Source organism: Xenopus tropicalis, chromosome 9, assembly GCF_000004195.4.
Source record: "Xenopus tropicalis strain Nigerian chromosome 9, UCB_Xtro_10.0, whole genome shotgun sequence".
Classification (NCBI taxonomy): Eukaryota; Metazoa; Chordata; class Amphibia; order Anura; family Pipidae; genus Xenopus; species Xenopus tropicalis.
This window is the reverse complement of record NC_030685.2, coordinates 3,413,709-3,436,001: the sequence shown is the minus strand read 5'-3', so window position 1 is coordinate 3,436,001 and position 22,293 is coordinate 3,413,709. Positions and strand designations below refer to the sequence as shown.

Genomic DNA, 22,293 nt, shown 5'->3' with positions numbered 1-22,293 from the left:
TTACACAGCAGTCTGTGAGTTTTCCCTCTGTCCCTAACTCTGCAGTCTGTGAGTTTTCCCTCTGTCCCTAACTCTGCAGTCTGTGAGTTTTCCCTCTGTCCCTAACTCTGCAGTCTGTGAGTTTTCCCTCTGTCCCTAACTCTGCAGTCTGTGAGTTTTCCCTCTGTCCCTAACTCTGTGTCCCGCCCTTGTGCTCACTGATCCAATCATTCTTCTCCGCCGCTCTCTGTCCCGCCCACATTCCCCTCCCAGCCAATGAGTGAGTGTCCCAGCTCCTCAGTTCCCTCCCCCACAGCTACAGGCAGCAGAGCAGTGTGGGAAAGAGGTGAGTAAGGGAGCGGGGCTGCACTAATGGTGGCACTAAAGGAGCAGTGTTACCTTGTTGTTCCCAACACATGAGCTGATTCCCAGGGACACTTTGCTACTGAGTCAGTGCAGTTTCTGTGGCAGCTCCAAGCCCAACCCACCCACCATAAGTGAATTCCTCTCCCATTTGGTACCAAGGCCCCCCTGCAGCCTGAGGGGAAGCACTGAGGGGCCCATTCTTGGCAGGAAAGGGAAAGTGTTGATTGGCAGACATTGCATCATTAGAGGGAAGTTTAACAGGGGATTGTGGGATTGGTAGTTCAGCCCATGGCTAGACTAGTTATTCTATTCCCTGCTTGGAATTGTTTTGGGGGATATTGCTGGGAATAATCCCCTATAGAAATGTGTAAGTGCTTAATTCCACTTCCAGGCCCCTCCCTCCCACAAGGAGCCAATGGGAATGTGGGAGGAAGCGAGTGACCCAGTGATGGGGAAGAAGGATAAAAATGAGGAGCGGAAGGAGAGAATCCTGAATCTCACACTGGAGATTATCTATCTGCTGACTGGAGAGGTGAGGGGGGCACTGTGAGTGGCACAGTGAGAAGAGACTGTCTGTCTGTACAAAGGGGGTCTCTCTGCTGCGTTACACACTCATCATTCTCTCTCCCTCTCAATACATAGGGCTACGTCATCCCTAAGAAGAAGAGCCCAACTGTGGGTTTGGGGGCCCTGCATGCCCCTGGCTCCGTCATACAGAAGGAAAATGACAAGAAGATCCTGGAACTCATCTCCAACATCATCCAGCTGCTGACTGGAGAGGTGGGTGCGGCCCCCCAATCCCCCCTTATTGTTTAGTAACAGTGTATGATAATCCCTTTCTCTGGCTGGGGGATGACTGTAACATTGTGTGTGCCAGGTTGCCATAAGGTGTGAGGATGTTTCCATCTATTTTTCCTTGGAGGAGTGGGAGTATATAAAAGGAAACAAGGCCCTTTACAGGGAAGGGATAAAGGAGGAGGAGCCCCAGCAGCTCCGCCCACTGGGTGAGTAATGGTTTCTATCATATACAGAGCATAGAATGCAGGATGTTTTGTGTTTTTAGAAGCAGATAGAAAATGCCAGTCAGTGAATCAGTTTATACCCAGTTTATAACCCATTGCCAGGGCCGGCATCAGAAACTTTGGGGCCCCATGAGCACAAGCAGGTAGTACCCATAGTCATGTCCCTTGTGTGCTCTACATAAATGATCAGCTGACTGCAATTAACTGACTGCTGAGTGATTTCTAAGTGCCCCCTGGCTGACTGAGCTACTAATTAAGGGGGAGGAGTAAATCTGGTAAATTCTCAGCAGGCGGTTGGCTGTTTGGTTTGAACCTCTATAAGTTACAGACAGCGAGTGTGGGAGCCGCTAAGCGAGTGTTGCATGTGAACTGTGTTTGGCAGGCGTTAAAAACAAAAAGGCGTTTAAATCTAGAAAGGCGCTATACAGGGGATGGCAGTAAGTACCAGTGGCAATATGACTGCCTGTGTGATTGCCGGTGTTACTCTGTGTGTGTGTGTGTATATGTATGTATAACTTTATTTATAAAGTACCACAAGGGTACGCAGCGCTGTACAATCTTACAGAATACACAATTACACACAGGGAGGACATGTGTTATAATAAATAAATACAATAAATATAAATAAATGCAAAGGGAATAAGTGCCATGTGGTATGAGACTTAGTAGGAAGGGGGTCCCTTCCCCGTAGAGCTTACAATCTAAGTGTGTATCTTGTCACATGTATGGGATCCTGGCAGGGCCGGGCCAACGTATTTTGGCACCCTAGGCAAAGACTTCAATTAGTGCCCCCCGCCCACCATTATATGGTTTTAAAAAATTTTTTATCTCTTTTTTTACAGCATTTTAGATAATACATTTGCCCCCCCCCCCCCTGTACTGTGCCAGCAGCAGCCAACCCCTCATATTGCCCAATTTGCCCCCAATCTGTATATATATGCTAGCAGGCAGCCAATCCAAATTGCGCCCAAAATCTGTATATTTTGCCCCCAAATCATATGTACCTGTGCCAGCAGCAGCAAGCAAGAATTGCCCCCTTCCTGTACCAGCAGCCTTCAGCATCAGAGAACTCCCAGCCATGTCCTGCTCAGGCCTCAGGTTTTCCCCATGCGGCACGGCACACCCACACACTGCAGCACCCTAGCGCTTCTGTCCCCTTGTTTGAATGACGCGCATGCATAAGGACGCGCCACTGACTACTACACATGCGCACAGCGCCAATGTCAACACGGAGGTGAGCGCCGGTAAGAAGAGGGGCGGGGAGTGCTTATGGGTCGCACATCATGCCAGAGGTGGGTTGGGGGCGGCAGATTTTTAAAAGCAAAGCTAACATAAAATACTACTACTAAAAAAAAATAATAATTTTTTCTCCTTTAATGTGCGCCCCCCAGTGATTGCACTCCCAGTTCCATGCAGCATTTACTTGTGAGAGATACAGGTGGGTTTTCCTCTTGGAATCTGAGGTGCAGACTCTAAGGGGGGAACCGGCAGCACTGAGGGGGCTGCAAACATGGGGGAGATCAGGAGGCTCACTGAGCAACCACTGGCAGGGGCCGGTGTAGTGGGGGGGAGAAGGGACAGTGGAGGTTAATGAGGGAGACAAATTTGTGACAGTTAAGAGGGGAAGTAGGGGACACAAGGGTAGGGGGGCTGGGTCACAGCTTGTACAAACCAATAGATTTGCTGCTTTAGGTGAAGATGCTGGGGGGCAGCTCTGAGCTGGCATGTATGGAGCGGGCTGACTCTCAGAGCCCCCTGGGAGCCGGCACCTCTAATACAGGTGGGGGGAATAGTGCTAGGAAGGGAAGGCAGCTCTGAGCTGGCATGTATGGAGCGGGCTGACTCTCAGAGCCCCCTGGGAGCCAGCACCTCTAATACAGGTGGGGGGAATAGTGCTAGGGAGGGAAGGCAGCTCTGAGCTGGCATGTATGGGGCGGGCTGACTCTCAGAGCCCCCTGGGAGCCAGCACCTCTAATACAGGTGGGGGGAATAGTGCTAGGGAGGGAAGGCAGCTCTGAGCTGGCATGTATGGAGCGGGCTGACTCTCAGAGCCCCCTGGGAGCCGGCACCTCTAATACAGGTGGGGGAGTAGTGCTAGGGAGGGAAGGCAGCTCTGAGCTGGCGTGTATGGAGCGGGCTGACTCTCAGAGCCCCCTGGGAGCCGGCACCTCTAATACAGGTGGGGGGAGTAGTGCTAGGAAGGGAAGGCAGGCTATAGTTGTAGGGGATTCAAGCAGTAGAAAGGTGAATAGGGGAATTTGTTGCAAAGACCCTACATGCCCAACTGTGTGTTGCTTGCCTGGTGCTAGGGTTCGGCATGTGGTGGAACGAGTGGACAAATTGTTGGGAGGGGCTGGGGAAGACCCGGCGGTTGGGGGTACACATAGGTACCAATGGCAAAGTTAGAGGAGGGGGGGAATTCCTCAAGAAAGGGGACTTCCAAGGTAATTTTCTCAGAGATATTCCCTGTGCCACGAGCCACGTTAAGGCAGTGGGAGCTCAGGGAGATTAATGCGTGGCTGAGAGATTGGTGCAGGGGGGGGGGGGGCTTTGGGTTTCTCCAGAACTGGGCTGATTTCTCAATCGGCTACAGGCTCTTTGCCAGGGATGGGGGGCACCTCAATGATGGGGCAGCTGCTTTGGGGGAGGGGGTGGCTAGAGGGTTGGGGGAGATTTTAAACTAGAAGTGGGAGGGGGGGAGGGTGCAGCGGGTAATTCTGTGGGAGACAGGATAGATAGGGTAGGGGGCATAGTAAGGGAAAATGGAGGAGGAGATTTTAGGGTACTCATAATGGCAGGGAGGGGCCTAAGTTGTTTACGCGACATTCTCACGCTGGTACCACTATTAAATGTATGTTACCAATGCAAGGAGTCTGACTGGTACCATGGGGGAGAGCTGGGGGTACTGGCACTGGTTATCTGAGGGAACGGGCCGGTACCATGGGGGAGAGCTGGGGGTACTGGCACTGGTTATCTGAGGGAACGGGCCGGTACCATGGGGGAGAGCTGGGGGTACTGGCACTGGTTATCTGAGGGAACGGGCCAGTACCATGGGGGAGCTGGGGGTACTGGCGTTGGAGCGGAAATATGATGGGATTGGAGTTGCTGAAACTTGGTTGAATGAGTCACATGACTGGGCAGTTAATATTGGGGGGTATACATTGTTTCGGAGGGACAGGGGCAATAGAAAAGGAGGAGGGGTGTCTGTTCATTAAGCAGGAATTAAAAGCAAATATTAAGGAGGAAGTGATGGGGGTAACAGAGGGAGCTGAATCCTTATGGGTTGAGCTTCTCACAGATAGTAAAGAATCTACCAAACTAATTGTAGGGGTATGCTATAGCCCCCCTAATGTAAGCGAAGAGGAGGAGGCCCAGCTCCTGTTGCAAATAGAAAAGGCTGCTAGTTTGGGGCAAGTGATAATAATGGGGGATTTTAATTACCCTGATATTGACTGGGGCAATAGTACTGCCAGGGCAGTAACTGGGAACAAGTTTATAAACTTGCTGCACGACAACTTTATGTCACAGGTTGTTGAGGAGCCAACCAGGAACCTGCTATACTGGATCTAGTGATCTCTAATGACCCAGAACGTATAGCAAATGTGCAAGTGGTTGAACCCCTGGGTAATAGTGACCATAATGTTATTTCATTTGATGTTTGGTGCAGGAAACAAATTTACACGGGGGCAACAAAGACACTGAATTTTAGGAAGGCAAATTTTAGCTCCTTAAGGGCAGCGCTTCAGGGCATAGATTGGGGCATTATGTTTTCTGATAAAAACACAGAGCAGAAATGGTTGTCATTTAAACTGATATTAAATCATTACTGTTCTCAATTCATTCCATTAATAAGAAAAAGTAGAAGTGTAAGAATCCCCCTATGTGGCTTAACTCTGAGGGAAAGAAGTTAATAGGGAGAAAAAGGAAAGCTTTTAAGAAATATAAGTCAGAGGGGACAGTAGCTGCGTTTAATGATTATAAACACTATAACAAGTGTGTAAAACAGCAATCCGGAAGGCAAAGATAGAAAATGAGGAGCGCATCGCGGCCGAGGCCAAGACTAACCCCAAAAAGTTTTTTATGTATATTAATAGTAAAAAGATGCAGGTTGAGGGTGTGGCCCCATTGAGTTATAATAACATATACAGTTTGCTCTTTACATATATAATAAATAATTTTGGATACATATTTATCCTTGCTGCAATACCACTTTCCTTCTTTACTTTAGGTTTTTGCTGCTTTATTGGCTCCCATGTATCTGCTAATTACAGCTGCCCCAGCTAACTTACGTGTTTAAACATTACCAACCCCGACACTAACACTTTTATTCAGCCATAAAGGTTTTGCTTTGCGATGCCTCTCCTTGCTTACAAGGGGAATATACTGACCTGTATACTTGTTAAGCAACATTTTAAAGATGTTCCATTTTCCTTCCGTGTTTAACCCTATGAAAACCCTTTCCCAGCTGCCACATTGCAGAGATGCCCTTATACTGGCACAGTCTGCACGGCTAAAATCCAGCGTTTTAGTTCCTCCCTTATAGAGCTGTCTCTGCAGCATTATCCCAAAGGGACCATGTTGGGATCACTGTTCCCCAAATGCCCCCCCCCCACACACAAGTGTTAGAGATGAGTTCAGTGTTATTAGTTATTACAACAGAGAATCATTCCCAGTAGGTTCCTGAACTGCCTGATGTTAATATTACGTAACGGAGAGTTAGCGCTAAGATTACTATTAGCCTGTTTTACTTGTAACAGAGGGATCTCCTTAGCTGGTAACGGTATCCCCTCCCCCACTCACTCCTTCCCATGAGCCCTTAATAATCCCACTGCCAGGTCTGCACTGGGATCCCCATAAATAACAGTCTCTATCCTTCCCTTTAGCAGCCTGTGAGTATAAAGATGGGAGCGATGTTACAGCACATACGGAAGCAACTTTATGTTGTAATAATGATGGGAATCTCACAAACCCTGATGTTTCTCCAGCGGAACAGCCCCCACCGGCCAATGGGATTAAAGAGGAAGCGGCTTCATGTGAAGTGGGAAACCAATCAGATTGCAGCATTAATCCCCTTACAGAACAGATACAGGGAACAGACACGCCTACTCCTATCATGGGGTGCAGCCTGAATAACAGCTCGGCAGAGGATTATATATCGGTCGTTATTAAAGAGGAAGAATCTCCATGTGATGGGGGAAACCAATCAGATTGCAGCATTAATCCCCTTACAGAACAGATACAGGGAACAGACACGCCTACTCCTATCATGGGGTGCAGCCTGAATAACAGCTCAGCAGAGGATTATATATCAGTTGTTATTAAAGAGGAAGATTCTTCATGGGAAGGGGGAAACCAATCAGATTGCAGCATTAATCCCCTTACAGAACTGATACAGGGAACAGACACGCCTACTCCTATCATGGGGTGCAGCCTGAACATCTTAAATATGGAGGGTAATAAATATGATGAAAATTCCCTCCATAAACACTTAAGTCATAAAAAAGACTTTGATAAACATTGTAGAACCCACAAAAGTAAAAAAACATTTTCTTCTTCTAATTATGGAAAATGTTTTTCAGTTCGATCGAACCTTAAACACCATCAAATAACCCACACAAGGGAGAAACCTTTTTCTTGTTCTGAGTGTGGGAAATGTTTTTTAAACCATTCACACCTTGCTCGTCATCAAAGGACTCACACAGGGGAGAAACCATACTCTTGTTCTGAATGTGGGAAATGTTTTTTAAACCATTCACACCTTGCTCGTCATCAAAGGACTCACACAGGGGAGAAACCATTCTCTTGTTCTGAATGTGGGAAATGTTTTGCAAACCAATCCGACCTTAAACGCCATCAAATAACCCACACAGGAGAGAAACCTTTTTCTTGTTCTGAATGTGGGAAATGTTTTGTAAACGAATCTAACCTTGATCGTCATAAAATAATCCACACAGGGAAGAAACCTTTTTCTTGTTCTGAATGTGGGAAATGTTTTTCAAAGCGATCTGACCTTGATTGTCATCATAGAATTCACACAGGGGAGAACCCATTTTCTTGTTCTGAATGTGGGAAATATTTTTTAAACCATTCACACCTTGCTCGTCATCAAAGGACTCACACAGGGGAGAAACCATTCTCTTGTTCTGAATGTGGGAAATGTTTTTCAAACAAATCTGACCTTAAACGCCATCAAATAACCCACACAGAAGAGAAACCTTTTTCTTGTTCTGAATGTGGGAAATGTTTTTCAAACAATTCTGACCTTAAACGCCATCAAACAACCCACACAGGAGAGAAACCTTTTTCTTGTTCTGAATGTGGGAGATGTTTTTCAAAGCAATCTGACCTTGCTCGTCATCAAAGAACTCACACAGGGGAGAACCCATTTTCTTGTTCTAATTGTGGGAAATGTTTTTTAAACCATTTCCACCTTGCTCGTCATCAAAGGACTCACACAGGGGAGAAACCATACTCTTGTTCTGAATGTGGGAAATGTTTTTCTAATGAATATCACCGTGATCGTCATCAGAGAATTCACACAGGAGAGAAACCATTTTCTTGTTCTGAATGTGGAAAATGTTTTTCAAATAAATCTGACCTTAAACGCCATCAAATAACCCACACAGGAGAGAAACCTTTTTCTTGTTCTGCATGTGGGAAATGTTTTTCAAAACGATCTGACCTTGATCGGCATCAAAGGACTCACACGGGGGAGAAACCGTTTTCTTGTGAATGTGGGAAATGTTTTACAAATCGATCTAACCTTGATCGGCATCAAAGGACTCACACAGGGGAGAAACCATTTTCTGAATGAGGGAAATGATTTGTATTGAACAGTAGTCTAAACATATTCTTTCACACACTTTCACAAATGCGGCATATGTGCACCATAATATGTTTCTTTAAGAGAACCCTTAGACTAGGGGTCCCCAACTTTTCTTACTCATGAACCACAGTTAAATGTAAAAAGACTTGGAGAGCAACACAAGCATCAAAAAAGTTCATGGGGGTGACAAAGAAGGGATAAGATTCGCTTTCGCTGCATTGGGAACTGAGGAGCCCTCTGGGATATATCTCCCCCTCCCCCCAACAGATAATATTCTGGGTTTTATTGAACAAGAAGGGACATATTCCAAGGGGTACGAGCCCCCCAGGGTATCACTTGGGCAGATGCTGTTCCCTAATGCTCACACAGTAGGTAACATAATGGGGATATACCCAGCTGGGAATGACTTGCCGGGTACATAGGCTCTTACTGGGTAAATATAAAGCCTATAACATCATCTTGTCATTATTAACCCAATGTCATTTCCAATGGGGCATTTGTTGAGATGAAAGGAAAGGGGGTTACACCATTATCCTATAAAGGGTCTCTTTACATTAAATCAGTTTTGTGAAAAGCCTTTGTGTCAGTCCGGTTTATTGGTGCAATTTATATTTGTTTTTCATGCTTGTTAATAAGAGATTGAATATATGTTTTTTTATTATTAGCCAGTAGCAGAATGTTGTACCATGGGAGCCATAGAGCAGAAAAAGAAAAAACAATTGTGGCCCCGTGATACTGTCGTGGAGCTTTAATGGGCCCCTTAGATCAGAGACGTTGATGTCCAGTGCCGCCTATCTTCCCATCACAATGCTTAGGCCAAAGAGTCTGCAAGGGCTGTTATTGTGCCCCCAGGTCTGCTCCGAAAAAAACTCTTTTCTCCTGTTAGAAATATCCTTTCTCTAATATATCTGTGTAAGTACTACGGTCAACAAACACCACTCACCAAGGTGATATTTTAAGTATATTTAATGTGTGGAAAAGAGTTACAGAAGTTACATACAAATTACCAATTATTTAGCCAGCTTGCCAATATCATACAAAGTATATGTATGTATTCATTTAAAGTATTAAAAATGTACGTATGTGTGTGTCAGGGCTGTGTGTGTGAGAGTGTGTAAAGCTGGCCATACACAGGCGATGTAAGTGAGCGGATCTTCACCCGATTTCCCCACCTACAGGTGGGCGATATCGGGGAGGCATGTAGGCGAATCGAATTCTACACGCGGCAATGGGGCAGTCGGTTCGATCGGGCAGGTTAGAAAATCCAGTCGGATCGGGGACCGCATCGGCTCATTTATACGGCCCCCGATCCGACTGGATTTTCTAACCTGCCCAATTTCAGGCCAGATATCGGTCGACCAGGCCCCTCGTTTCCGCCCCTACACGGGCCGATAAGCTGCTGAATCAGTCCAAGGGACCCATATTGGCAGCTAGAATCGGCCCGTGTATGGGGACCTTAAGTGTGAGAGCGTATATAAGATCAGCCTTTTGTTACTGATATATATCCCTGTTGGAAAACCCCTCCCCCACTGTATTACCCCTAACGGAGAGCAGATTAATCAATGTTAATTAGGATTTCCCTGTATTGGAACCATGCAATCATGCTCCTGTCAGTCACTACAAACAAACATATAACAAACTGATGAGACAAAGGATTTACAGACAGTCCTTATAATATTCCTTAAAGGAGACATATTGGATAAATGGGAAACCCCTAACCCTGTAGGCAATTATGAATAATATCCGGTGCTGGTTTCCCTTTGGGCTAAACATTAACCCTATCTGTAACAATGGCCCCTTTATTGGAGCTCCCTATAGATCCTCTCAGGTCCCTGTCTGGGTTTCACATGAGGGGTGGGCGTGTCCTAACGGTCCCTGCCAGAAGCACAGTAGGAGGGGGACAGCCAATCACAGCCCTGCACTCACACAAGCACAGACAGGCTTCAGTTCCCTATCAGGTCAGCCTAGCTTCTATTTGACAAGGCTGTCGGAGTGGAGAGCCATCTGCGCATGCCTGAAGGCAACAGGAGCCAGTCTGTGCATTAGCCGGGTTTTTTTTTTTATGAGAGAACTGAACAGGAAGTGGGGGCAGGGCTTCACTCTGCACAAGGAAGCAAAGAAAAAGAATACCTTCTGACTGGGGAAACAGGTCAGAGAGAATGCTGGGACAAAGGTAAGTAATTCTGGGGGCTGTTTAGAGTAATTTTACTCATAGAAAAAAAAAAAAGGTTTACTTATTCTTTAAGGTTCCCATACACGGGGCGATTCTATTTGGCAATATGGGTCCCTTAGACAGATTCGGCAGCTAATCGGCCCGTGTAGGGGCACTACCGACTGGCCTGCCTGACCGATATCTGGCCTGAAATTGGCTAAAAAAGGTAAAAAAAAATCTAGCTGGACCGACTTTGCCTATACCCGTCATTATAATTCAATCGTTTGGCCCCAGGGTGTAACAGTGCTCTAAAGCATACCTACCCACCGGGTGTGTAACTGGGTGCCTTAACCCTCTGCATGCTGTGTGCTGATTAACCCTGTGACTGCTGGTAAGGAGAGTGTGTGTGTCAGTTCCTTACATTAACCCTTTCCCTACCAGTGTGCTTGGCATCTCTCATCGCCAGTGTAGGAAGTATGGGGAGTGGGGGCAGCAAGTTGTGTATGAGTTTGTGGGTGTTGGTTTGTGGGTGTTGGGGTGCTGTGCCGCTAGACTGATCAGGGGGCTCGCTAGCCCCGCCTACAGTCACGTGCGGCTGAAGTGGCGAAATCCTGGCAGATTCACTAAAGGAGAATGATACTTTACACTGACCAGCCTACCAGAAGGTAAATGGCTAGATGGGTCTATGCAATAAAAAGCAATACCGATGGATCTGAAACATACACAGCTAGATAGGTTGCTAACGGTTACAATCAAGTAAAGGGAATTGATTACATGGAGACGTTTTCTCCAGCTGTAAACTTTACCTCTATACGCATTCTGATGCAAATGGCAGTACAATATGACTTTGTCCTACATCAAATGCCCCAATCGATTGGGAGGTTTACATGGACCAACCAGAAGGATTTCAGGTCAAAACTAAAACTAATGAAAAGGAGCAATACAATGAAATATGGGCACAATGGATCACATACCGTGAAACTACAACACCCATTCTGCAAGATGGCCAACAGCAATAACCAATCAAAAAAGGAAAAAAAACCAAAACTTCATTCTAAAATAAGGCAATAAGGATTATAGACAATGGACTTACCTGGTTATTTCCCCAGTTACTAATCTTCCTCTTCTCCTCTCTTACCCAATAAAGGCAAACCATACTTACACCTCCAACCTATCCCCATATATCTCTTGTTATCAATAATATATAAATCAAAGACAGCAATATTACATGCTTTTCTTATTGAATGAAACTATGTCAACTGTCATTATTGATTATGTTTAATAAAAAAAGAAGTTACAAAAAAAAAACAAAACTAATGATAGGTTAGTTCTCAAACTAAATAAGTCATTGTATGGTCTAAACCAATCAGGTAGAAATTGGAATAAAATGTTGCATAACTACCTATGCACAAGCGGATTTGTACAGAATTCAGTAGACCATTGTGTATCAAACAGTGTGGAAATGAGAGAGTAATACTATTGCTATGGGTTGATGATCTTATTATTGCTGTAATGAAACGCTACTCAGTGATGTGACGCAATGCTCGCTGCAACATTCAAAATGAAAGATCTTGGCAAGCTCAAGTATTTTCTAGGTGTAAATTTTGAACAAACTGGTGAAGCGATACAGATGAATCAAAAGAAATATATATCAAAGGTACTAGAAATATTTAGTATGTCAGATTGTAAACCGAGATCGACTCCTAGTGAGCAAACACTGGAGTTTAATGACAAAAGTGATCCCACAGATGCTACAAGGTATCGGGAGGTAGTAGGCAGTTTAGTTTATGTGACAACATGTACAAGAGCAGATTTGAGCCAAATGGACAACACTGGACTATTGCTAAACATGCGATGAGATACTTAAAAGGTCCTATTGATCTTGAGTTGTGTAACGAGAACCTAAAACGTGAGGCATATAGTGATACTAGTTGGGCTTCAGACCTAAATGATAGAAGCACAACGGGATATTGTTTTAGTCTAACCCAGAATGGCCCATTGATTTCTTGGAAGTCAAAGGAACAACCTACGGTTGCAGTATCTCCCTGTGAGGCGGAATATATGGCACTAACTGCTGCTACACAGGAGAGACGTACCTTGTGCCGCTGCTCAAACACCCGGGCAGTGAATGTCAATATGAGCCGGTAATACTGTTAGCAGATAATCAGGGTGCAATAGCCCCGGCACAGAGCCAGTTTGCCGTCAGAGGTGCAAACACGTCGATATCAAATACCAGTTTCTTAGATCTGCGCTGAGTGAGGGAAAGATGAGCCCAGAGTTTTGTTCCACAAACAAAATGGCAGCAGATGTTACGACTAAACCGGTAACACAGTTGAAACTGGAAGAGTTTGCAAATGACATAACTGGTGTCTGAGCCGGTGTATTATACAGTTATAATAAATACGTCTTTGTGTAGTATGGGGGGGGTTACGCTATGCAATAATATATGTGCTCCCATACAGACCCCACTCTGATCCGCTGTCATGTGACACAATGTCTGTTTGTTAGTGCAGAAGTGTTAATAAAGTTGGAATCTTTCCATAGGAAATTTTCAACAGGAAAACCTTTATGAAATCAGGGTTATTATATATTGTTTTTTCCTGTACGAAGTGGACATTAACGTACATGCTTTATTTTTTAATTATTCACAATGTGTAACCAAAATGTTGGGGGAAAAAGCAAAATAAAATCAAAAGTGTCTGATATTTTTAGTGTTTTTTACAAAAAAAATTGTTTACTGACAAAGATATTTTGTTTGAAAAAGCCCTGATTCTGCTGAACACAACGATACCGAACATGTGTAGGTACCCACCTTTTCTGTCCAGGAGACCCCCCCAAAAGTAAAATAGAATTTTGTAACATTTCTACAGAAAAACTGAACAGATAAGAATATATCAGTGATTGGAGGGAACCAGTCAGGTGACTGGGGAAATGTCTAAGTTAGGTGGTGTAACTAACATCTAAATGTGAAACACCCCCATGAGTTATTATTTATATTTATATATTATATATATTTTTAGAAACTACATACCTCCAGGTTTGTAGATTTGGTATACTTTTTGGTGTAAATGTACTTGCGGAGGAATCTCGAGAATTTCGCTCAGCAGAAAAGGGGCAGGACTGGGTGTGGTCGGAACTTATATACCCCCAACAGTAACACGTGTCTGCTGTTTGTCATCCATGGTGCCATGTGTTCTACAAGCAGAGGAGGAAGGAAGCTTGCTCGTTGCCTAGGGGATTAAGGTGTGTCTAAAGGGGCAAGGGAGCGGCACTGGGAGTCGCCTTGTACTTCCCACATCTGTAGGTTGGGGTCATGGAGCTAATCATCAGGTTGGTGGGAGGGAAAGAAGCTCTGCTCGTTGCCTAGGAGGTATGCTGGGTGCAGGACAGGGAGGAAGCAGGGGAGGCTGCTTACTGTTGTCCAAGCAGCAGATACGTACCTATTACGTATCTACTGTTTGGAGACACGGGAAATCTGATTGGTGGGGCAGGCGTCCGTGGAAGATAAGAAGGGGGCCTCTGCTCCTTGCCTAGGGGATGAAGGTGTGCGGTGGGGGCAGTGCAGGGAGGAGGGGAGATGATCAGAGGCTGCTTTCTTCTTTCCAAACAGTTGATAAGTTCTTATAACGTATCTGCTGTTTGGAAGCACAAATCCGGGTGGTGGGAGGGTTAGTGAGCAGCCTGTCCTTGTTGCCGAGCTGCTTCCAGAGCGGCCTGGTGCTGGGTGGGCTAAAGCCACAGATGCAGTGTGAGCCTGCTAAGTGTCAACCAACCTCTCCTACACGTGCCTGGCAGTTAGAGGCTATTTTAGTAAGAACATGTATGGGATACGGTGTTGGCAGTAAGAGTAATCAGCGGCACAAGCTGTAACCCCCAGGCACTACTGAGCCTCTGATTGGGGGAACCAGTCAGGTGACTGGGGAAATGTCTCAAACACAGCAAGTCCAGTTGATGTGACTTATTACTACAGAGATACCCCGGCCTGGATGAATGGGAACCTTCCCACACATAATACTTACATGGGGGGATTAGAAAAACTACATATCCCAGAATTCCCTGCAGCTTTACAGCTCCCTTACTGTGCTGCACCCAAATGTTTCCGGCTCAGTGACTGGGTGTGCTGACAGTGTGCCTCACAGTATGTAGCAGGGCTTTAACCCTGCGTGTGTCCAACCGCACCTCAGCTGCTAGTGCTGCTTGGTTGCCTTAGTTACTGGTTTTCAGCAACTTCCTGACGGAATAAACTCGTTTGTCATTTTTACACTTACACAGCAGTCTGTGAGTTTTCCCTCTGTCCCTAACTCTGCAGTCTGTGAGTTTTCCCTCTGTCCCTAACTCTGTGTCCCGCCCTTGTTGCTCACTCACCCAATCATTCTTCTCCGCTGCTCTCTGTCCCGCCCACATTCCCCTCCCAGCCAATGAGTGAGTGTCCCAGCTCCTCAGTTCCCTCCCTCACAGCTACAGGCAGCAGAGCAGTGTGGGAAAGAGGTGAGTAAGGGAGCGGGGCTGCACTAATGGTGGCACTAAAGGAGCAGTGTTACCTTGTTGTTCCCAACACATGAGCTGATTCCCAGGGACACTTTGCTACTGAGTCAGTGCAGTTTCTGTGGCAGCTCCAAGCCCAACCCACCCACCATAAGTGAATTCCTCTCCCATTTGGTACCAAGGCCCCCCTGCAGCCTGAGGGGAAGCACTGAGGGGCCCATTCTTGGCAGGAAAGGGAAAGTGTTGATTGGCAGACATTGCATCATTAGAGGGAAGTTTAACAGGGGATTGTGGGATTGGTAGTTCAGCCCATGGCTAGACTAGTTATTCTATTCCCTGCTTGGAATTGTTTTGGGGGATATTGCTGGGAATAATCCCCTATAGAAATGTGTAAGTGCTTAATTCCACTTCCAGGCCCCTCCCTCCCACAAGGAGCCAATGGGAATGTGGGAGGAAGCGAGTGACCCAGTGATGGGGAAGAAGGATAAAAATGAGGAGCGGAAGGAGAGAATCCTGAATCTCACACTGGAGATTATCTATCTGCTGACTGGAGAGGTGAGGGGGGCACTGTGAGTGGCACAGTGAGAAGAGACTGTCTGTCTGTACAAAGGGGGTCTCTCTGCTGCGTTACACACTCATCATTCTCTCTCCCTCTCAATACATAGGGCTACGTCATCCCTAAGAAGAAGAGCCCAACTGTGGGTTTGGGGGCCCTGCATGCCCCTGGCTCCGTCATACAGAAGGAAAATGACAAGAAGATCCTGGAACTCATCTCCAACATCATCCAGCTGCTGACTGGAGAGGTGGGTGCGGCCCCCCAATCCCCCCTTATTGTTTAGTAACAGTGTATGATAATCCCTTTCTCTGGCTGGGGGATGACTGTAACATTGTGTGTGCCAGGTTGCCATAAGGTGTGAGGATGTTTCCATCTATTTTTCCTTGGAGGAGTGGGAGTATATAAAAGGAAACAAGGCCCTTTACAGGGAAGGGATAAAGGAGGAGGAGGAGGAGCCCCAGCAGCTCCGCCCACTGGGTGAGTAATGGTTTCTATCATATACAGAGCATAGAATGCAGGATATTTTGTGTTTTTAGAAAGAAATAGAAAATGTCAGTTAGTAAATCAGTTTATACCCAGTTTATAAACAATTTGTAAATTCTGTACATGTACAAAACGTTTTGCTGTAGTTTATGTAAGTTATGTCAATTTTAATGTACATTTCTCCTCTATATTTCACAGTAATTTGTCAAACACTTTAATTACTGTAGTGCTTTAGCAAAGTCCAAGAAGATCAAGTGATCTACTTGGAGTTTGCTAAAGCACTACAGTAATCGAGGTTCCTGCTCACCTCCTCATAGAAGACAATAAAATAAGTCTGGCAAGATCTGTTACCCATAAACCCATACCAGCAGAAACTTATAGTATTGGGATTTGCAATGTATTCAAGTTCCCTATCCCTTATTACCCCTTCCAAAAGCTTTCCTACCCCTGATATCAGACTAACAGGCCTATAGTTTTCAGGCTGAGTACGGGGTCCATTTGTGAAAATCTGCGCCACATTAGCAATTCGCCAGTCTCTCGGCGCCATGGCACCTAAGCTTATTTAGTGCACTAAATCCCACCCGGTCCGGTCTTGGACTTTTGTTTACTTTTACATGTTCAACTCTCTCTTTAAATCCCCCCTGAGGGACCCGTGCATCATTTGTTATATTTCTAGAATTGGGGCTATTAAAAATGCAGCCTTCATTAGCTGGCTCCTCAGTTGCGCAGATGAAGGAAAAATCACAGTTTAGAATTTCTGCTTTTTCCCTGTTCTCATGAACCAACTGACCCCCCTGTGATAATGAGGGTCCCGCCCCTTCTTGCTTCAGTTTGCTCATTACATATATAATAAATAATTTTGGATACATTTTTATCCTTGCTGCAATACCACTTTCCTTCTTTACTTTAGGTTTTTGCTGCTTTATTGGCTCCCATGTATCTGCTAATTACAGCTGCCCCAGCTAACTTACGTGTTTAAACATTACCAACCCCGACACTAACACTTTTATTCAGCCATAAAGGTTTTGCTTTGCGATGCCTCTCCTTGCTTACAAGGGGAATATACTGACCTGTATACTTGTTAAGCAACATTTTAAAGATGTTACATTTTCCTTCTGTGTTTAACCCTATGAAAAGCCTTTCCCAGCTGCCACATTGCAGAGATGCCCTTATACTGGCACAGTCTGCACGGCTAAAATCCAGCGTTTTAGTTCCTCCCTTACAGAGCTGTCTCTGCAGCATTATCCCAAAGGGACCATGTTGGGATCACTGTTCCCCAAATGACCCCCCCCCCCACACACACACAAGTGTTAGAGATGAGTTCAGTGTTATTAGTTATTTCAAAAGAGAATCATTCCCAGTAGGTTCCTGAACTGCCTGATGTTAATATTACGTAACGGAGAGTTAGCGCTAAGATTACTATTAGCCTGTTTTACTTGTAACAGAGGGATCTCCTTAAGCTGGCCATACACGTGGCGACCATCTGTCGCACGAAACATCGTCAGATCCGCCACACACCGTCAGGGCTGAAACAGCAGATAAGGAGGTAGAAACAATAGGATTTCTACCTCCTTCTGCCGATTCAGCCCTGACGGCAGACTTTGGTCAAGCGCCTTCTATGGCGCCCGATCAAAATTTTCTAACCTGGCCTCCTGCGATATCGGTCGACTCGCCGACATGCAATACACGCACCGAATATCGTACGAAACGAGGTTTCGTACGATAGTATCGGTGCGTGTATGGACTGCTTTAGCTGGTAACGGTATCCCCCTCCCCCTCACTCCTTCCCATGAGCCCTTACTAATCCCACTGCCAGGTCTGCACTGGGATCCCCATAAATAACAGTCTCTATCCTTCCCTTTAGCAGCCTGTGAGTATAAAGATGGGAGCGATGTTACAGCACATACGGAAGCAACTTTATGTTGTAATAATGATGGGAATCTCACAAACCCTGATGTTTCTCCAGTGGAACAGCCCCCACCAGCCAATGGGTTTAAAGAGGAAGCGGCTTCATGTGAAGGTGGAAACCAATCAGATTGCAGCATTAATCCCCTTACAGAACAGATACAGGGAACAGACACACCTACTCCTACCATGGGGTGCAGCCAGAATAACAGCTCGGCAGAGGATTATATATCAGTTGTTATTAAAGAGGAAGAGTCTTCATTGGAACGGGGAAACCAATCAGATTGCAGCATTAATCCCCCTCCCCATTCACACCTTTCTCATCATCAAAGGACTCACACAGGGGAGAAACCATTCTCTTGTTCTGAATGTGGGAAATGTTTTTCAAGAAAATCCCACCTTGAAATTCATCATAGAGCCCACACAGGGGAGAAACCTTTTTCTTGTTCTGAATGCGGAAAATGTTTTTCATGGCAATCTTACCTTAAACGCCATCAAATAACCCACACAGGGGAGAAACCTTTTTCTTGTTCTGAATGTGGGAAATGTTTTTCAAGGCGATCTGACCTTGATAATCATCAAAGGACTCACACAGGGGAGATACAATTCTCTTGTTCTGAATGTGGGAAATGTTTTTTAAGCCATTCACACCTTGCTCGTCATCAACGGACTCACACAGGGGAGAAACCATTCTCTTGTTCTGAATGTGGGAAATGTTTTGCAAACCAATCTGAACTTAAACGTCATCAAATAACCCACACAGGAGAGAAACCATTTTCTTGTTCTGAATGTGGGAAATGTTTTTCAAATGAATCTAACCTTGATCGTCATAAAATAACTCACACAGGGAAGAAACCATTTTCTTGTTCTAATTGTGGAAAATGTTTTTCAAGTAAATCATACCTTGAAATTCATCATAGAGCCCACACAGGGGAGAAACCTTTTTCTTGTTCTGAATGTGGGAAATGTTTTTCAAACCAATCTGACCTTAAACGCCATCAAATAACCCACACAGGAGAGAAACCTTTTTCTTGTTCTGAATGTGGGAAATGTTTTTCAAAGCAATCTAACCTTGCTTGTCATCAAAGAATTCACACAGGGGAGAAACCTTTTTCTTGTTCTGAATGTGGAAAATGTTTTTTAAACCATTCACACCTTGCTCGTCATGAAAGGACTCACACAGGGGAGAAACCATTTTTTTGTTCTAATTGTGGGAAATGTTTTTTTAACCATTTCCACCTTGCTCGTCATCAAAGGACTCACACAGGGGAGAAACCATTTTCTTGTTCTGAATGTGGGAAATGTTTTTCTAACGAATATCACCGTGATCGTCATCAGAGAATTCACACAGGAGAGAAACCATTTTCTTGTTCTGAATGTGGGAAATGTTTCAGAAATCGATCTAACCTTGATCGTCATCAGAGAATTCACACAGGGGAGAAACCATTTTCTTGTTCTGAATGTGGGAAATGGTTTTCAAACCATTCACACCTTAAAATTCACCGTAGAACCCACACAGGGGAGAAACCATTTTCATGTTCTGAATGTGGGAAATGTTTTTCAATCAAATCTGACCTTAAACGCCATCAAATAACCCACACAGAAGAGAAACCCTCTTCTTGATCTGAATGTGGAAAATGTTTTTCAAACCAGTGTCACCTTAAATTCATCATCGAAGCCACACAGGAGAGGCACCATTTTCTTGTGAATGTGGGAAATGTTTTACAAATCGATCTAACCTTGATCATCATCAAAGGACTCACACAGGGGAGAAAACATTTTCTGAATGAGGGAAATGATTTGTATGGAACAGTAGTCTAAAAATACTCTCACACATGAGAAAAACTGTAAAGTTGTTTTACAAATGAGGCATCAGGCAAATATTCTTATGTCCACTATAAAATGTTTCTTTAAGAGAACCCTTAGACCAGGGGGCCCCAACCTTTCTTGCTCGTGAGCCACAGTCAAATGGAAAAAGAATTGGAGAGCAACACAAGCTCCATATAAGTTTATTGAGGAGCCAAATAAGGGCTAAGATTGGCTATTAGGGGCCTCTATGCACACTATCGGCTTACAAGGGGCTTTATTTGGCAGTAAATCTTGTTTGATCACTGCCTTAGACCAACACTTTGCAGTCACCTGATGGACGCTGGGTAATGCTGAGACTGGGGGGGCACCAACGCAGAATGCACCATAAGTACCTTCCCACGGCACTGGCTCTGCATTGGGAACTGAGGAGCCCTCTGGGATATATCTCCCCCTCCCCCCAACAGATAATATTCTGGGTTTTATTGAAGAAGAAGGGACATATTCCAAGGGGTACGAGCCCCCCAGGGTATCACTTGGGCAGATGCTGTTCCCTAATGCTCACACAGTAGGTAACATAATGGGGATATACCCAGCTGGGAATGACTTGCCGGGTACATAGGCTCTTACTGGGTAAATATAAAGCCTATAACATCATCTTGTCATTATTAACCCAATGTCATTTCCAATGGGGCATTTGTTGAGATGAAAGGAAAGGGGGTTACACCATTATCCTATAAAGGGTCTCTTTACATTAAATCAGTTTTGTGAAAAGCATTTGTGTCAGTCCGATTTATTGGTGCAATTTATATTTGTTTTTCATGCTTGTTAATAAGAGATTGAATATATGTTTTTTATTATTAGCCAGTAGCAGAATGTTGTACCATGGGAGCCATAGAGCAGAAAAAGAATAAACAATTGTGGCCCCGTGATACTGTCGTGGAGCTTTAATGGGCCCCTTAGATCAGAGACGTTGATGTTGTTTAAGAGGAAACTTTTATTGCTAACACATATATGGAGATCCTGTGCCCTCTCTGCCCTGCACTCCTTCCTGCCCCTGGATCTTTGCCCCTGTCACCCTGTACTTGCCGGCACTTTATCAGACCCTGCTCACAAGGCAGCAGCAGTTTTTGAATTTTTCCCCCATAGATCAGGTCTCTGAGATGATATTTTTTCTGCTAGAGAAACCGGAGGCAGCGGCTGCTTTGGGGAAGCGGCACAGGAACTGAGGGCAGCAGAGTTGGGGCAAACTAACAGCACAAAGCCAACAGAAACAGACTGGTATCATAGATCCCTGGGGACTTGCAGCAAAGTAAGTTATCTACCCAGGATCCAGCTTCCTCCTCCAGCAGGAAAATATCATCTCAGAGACCTGATCAATGGGGGAAGAATTTAATGCTGATGATTTTGTGAGGGAAAGGTAGGGGGCGCTAGAGAGGGGAAGGAGGGAAAGGGGAGTCTTTAAGGCCGGGGCTGATAAAGTGCAGGCAAGAACTGGGTGACAAGGGGGCGACAATTCAGGACGAAATCGTAAAGGAGACATATTGGATAAATAAATAAAAAAAACCTAACCCTGTAGGCAATTATGAATAATATCCGGTGCTGGTTTCCCTTTGGGCTTAACATTAACCCTATCTGTAACAATGGCCCCTTTATTGGAGCTCCCTATAGATCCTCTCAGGTCCCTGTCTGGGTTTCAAATGAGGGGTGGGCGTGTCCTAACGGTCCCTGTAGGAGGGGGAGAGCCAATCACAGCCCTGCAGTCACACAAGCACAGACAGGCTTCAGTTCCCTATCAGGTCAGTCTAGTGTAACCCCAAAGTGATGTCACACGCAAATTTCGAATTGAAGCCAAACAATTGCCTTGGTACAATAGGAAGGCCGGAAGAAGTGTCGATTGTTTGGCTGTGATGTCCAGATCTCGCTGCATTAACATGAGGGACCACCATGACAGTCGTGTAGAAGAAATAAGAGTCTCGCCTTGGTCTCAGTAGTACATTTAGCGGTGTGACTCCCTGCAATCCAGTTATATAGGTGACGTGCCGTAATGCCAACAAATGTAGCCAACAAATGTCTTTCACATGCTGTATATCTGGATTCAACTGGAGTAAGGACACGAGAACCATAAGCAATCGGGCGTAGTTTCCCATGTTTTTCCCAACATAACACTGCTGCTAAAGCTTGATCCGTTGCTGCGAATTCCAAGTGGAAAGCCTTTGATGAGTCCGGTGTGATTAGAGCAGATGCTTCCATTACAGCCTTCTTTAAAGTATTTACTGCCGCTGTATGGCTTTCAGTCCACTGTGCCCTAATATCATCGTCTGCCACCTCCTTCTTTAAAAGATCATATAGAGGCCTTGCAACATCAGCAAAGTATGGGATAAAGTCTCTCTGATATTGAACTAATCCCAAAAATGACCGTAATGCAGTCTTTGACATTGGTAAGTTGAGTCTCTGTATTATATTGACCTTGTGCTTGTCAGGAAGTTTGCCCTCTGGTGTAATGTTTACCCCTAGGAAAGGTTTGGGTTTACCTTGAGTCCAGCCTCTCCCAGTAGACTCAGTAGTTCCTGGAGAAGGGTCAGATGTTCCTCTTTTGTTTCCGTGGTGAGGAGAAGTTCATCCACGTACTGTAGAATGGTGTTTGGCTTGGAAAACCGTGACAAAATGGCAGCCTACGCTTGTGGAAAATAGTTGGGCTATTGTGCATACC

At 45.1% G+C, this 22,293-nt stretch overlaps 1 protein-coding gene and 1 pseudogene across 1 annotated transcript in view; both read left to right on the top strand.

The window, feature by feature from the left end:
* h2ac14 (H2A clustered histone 14) overlaps positions 1–22,293 on the top strand; it is a 1,193,713-nt gene that overhangs the window by 816,312 nt on the left and 355,108 nt on the right.
* On the top strand, positions 761–19,669 carry LOC108644501 (annotated as a pseudogene).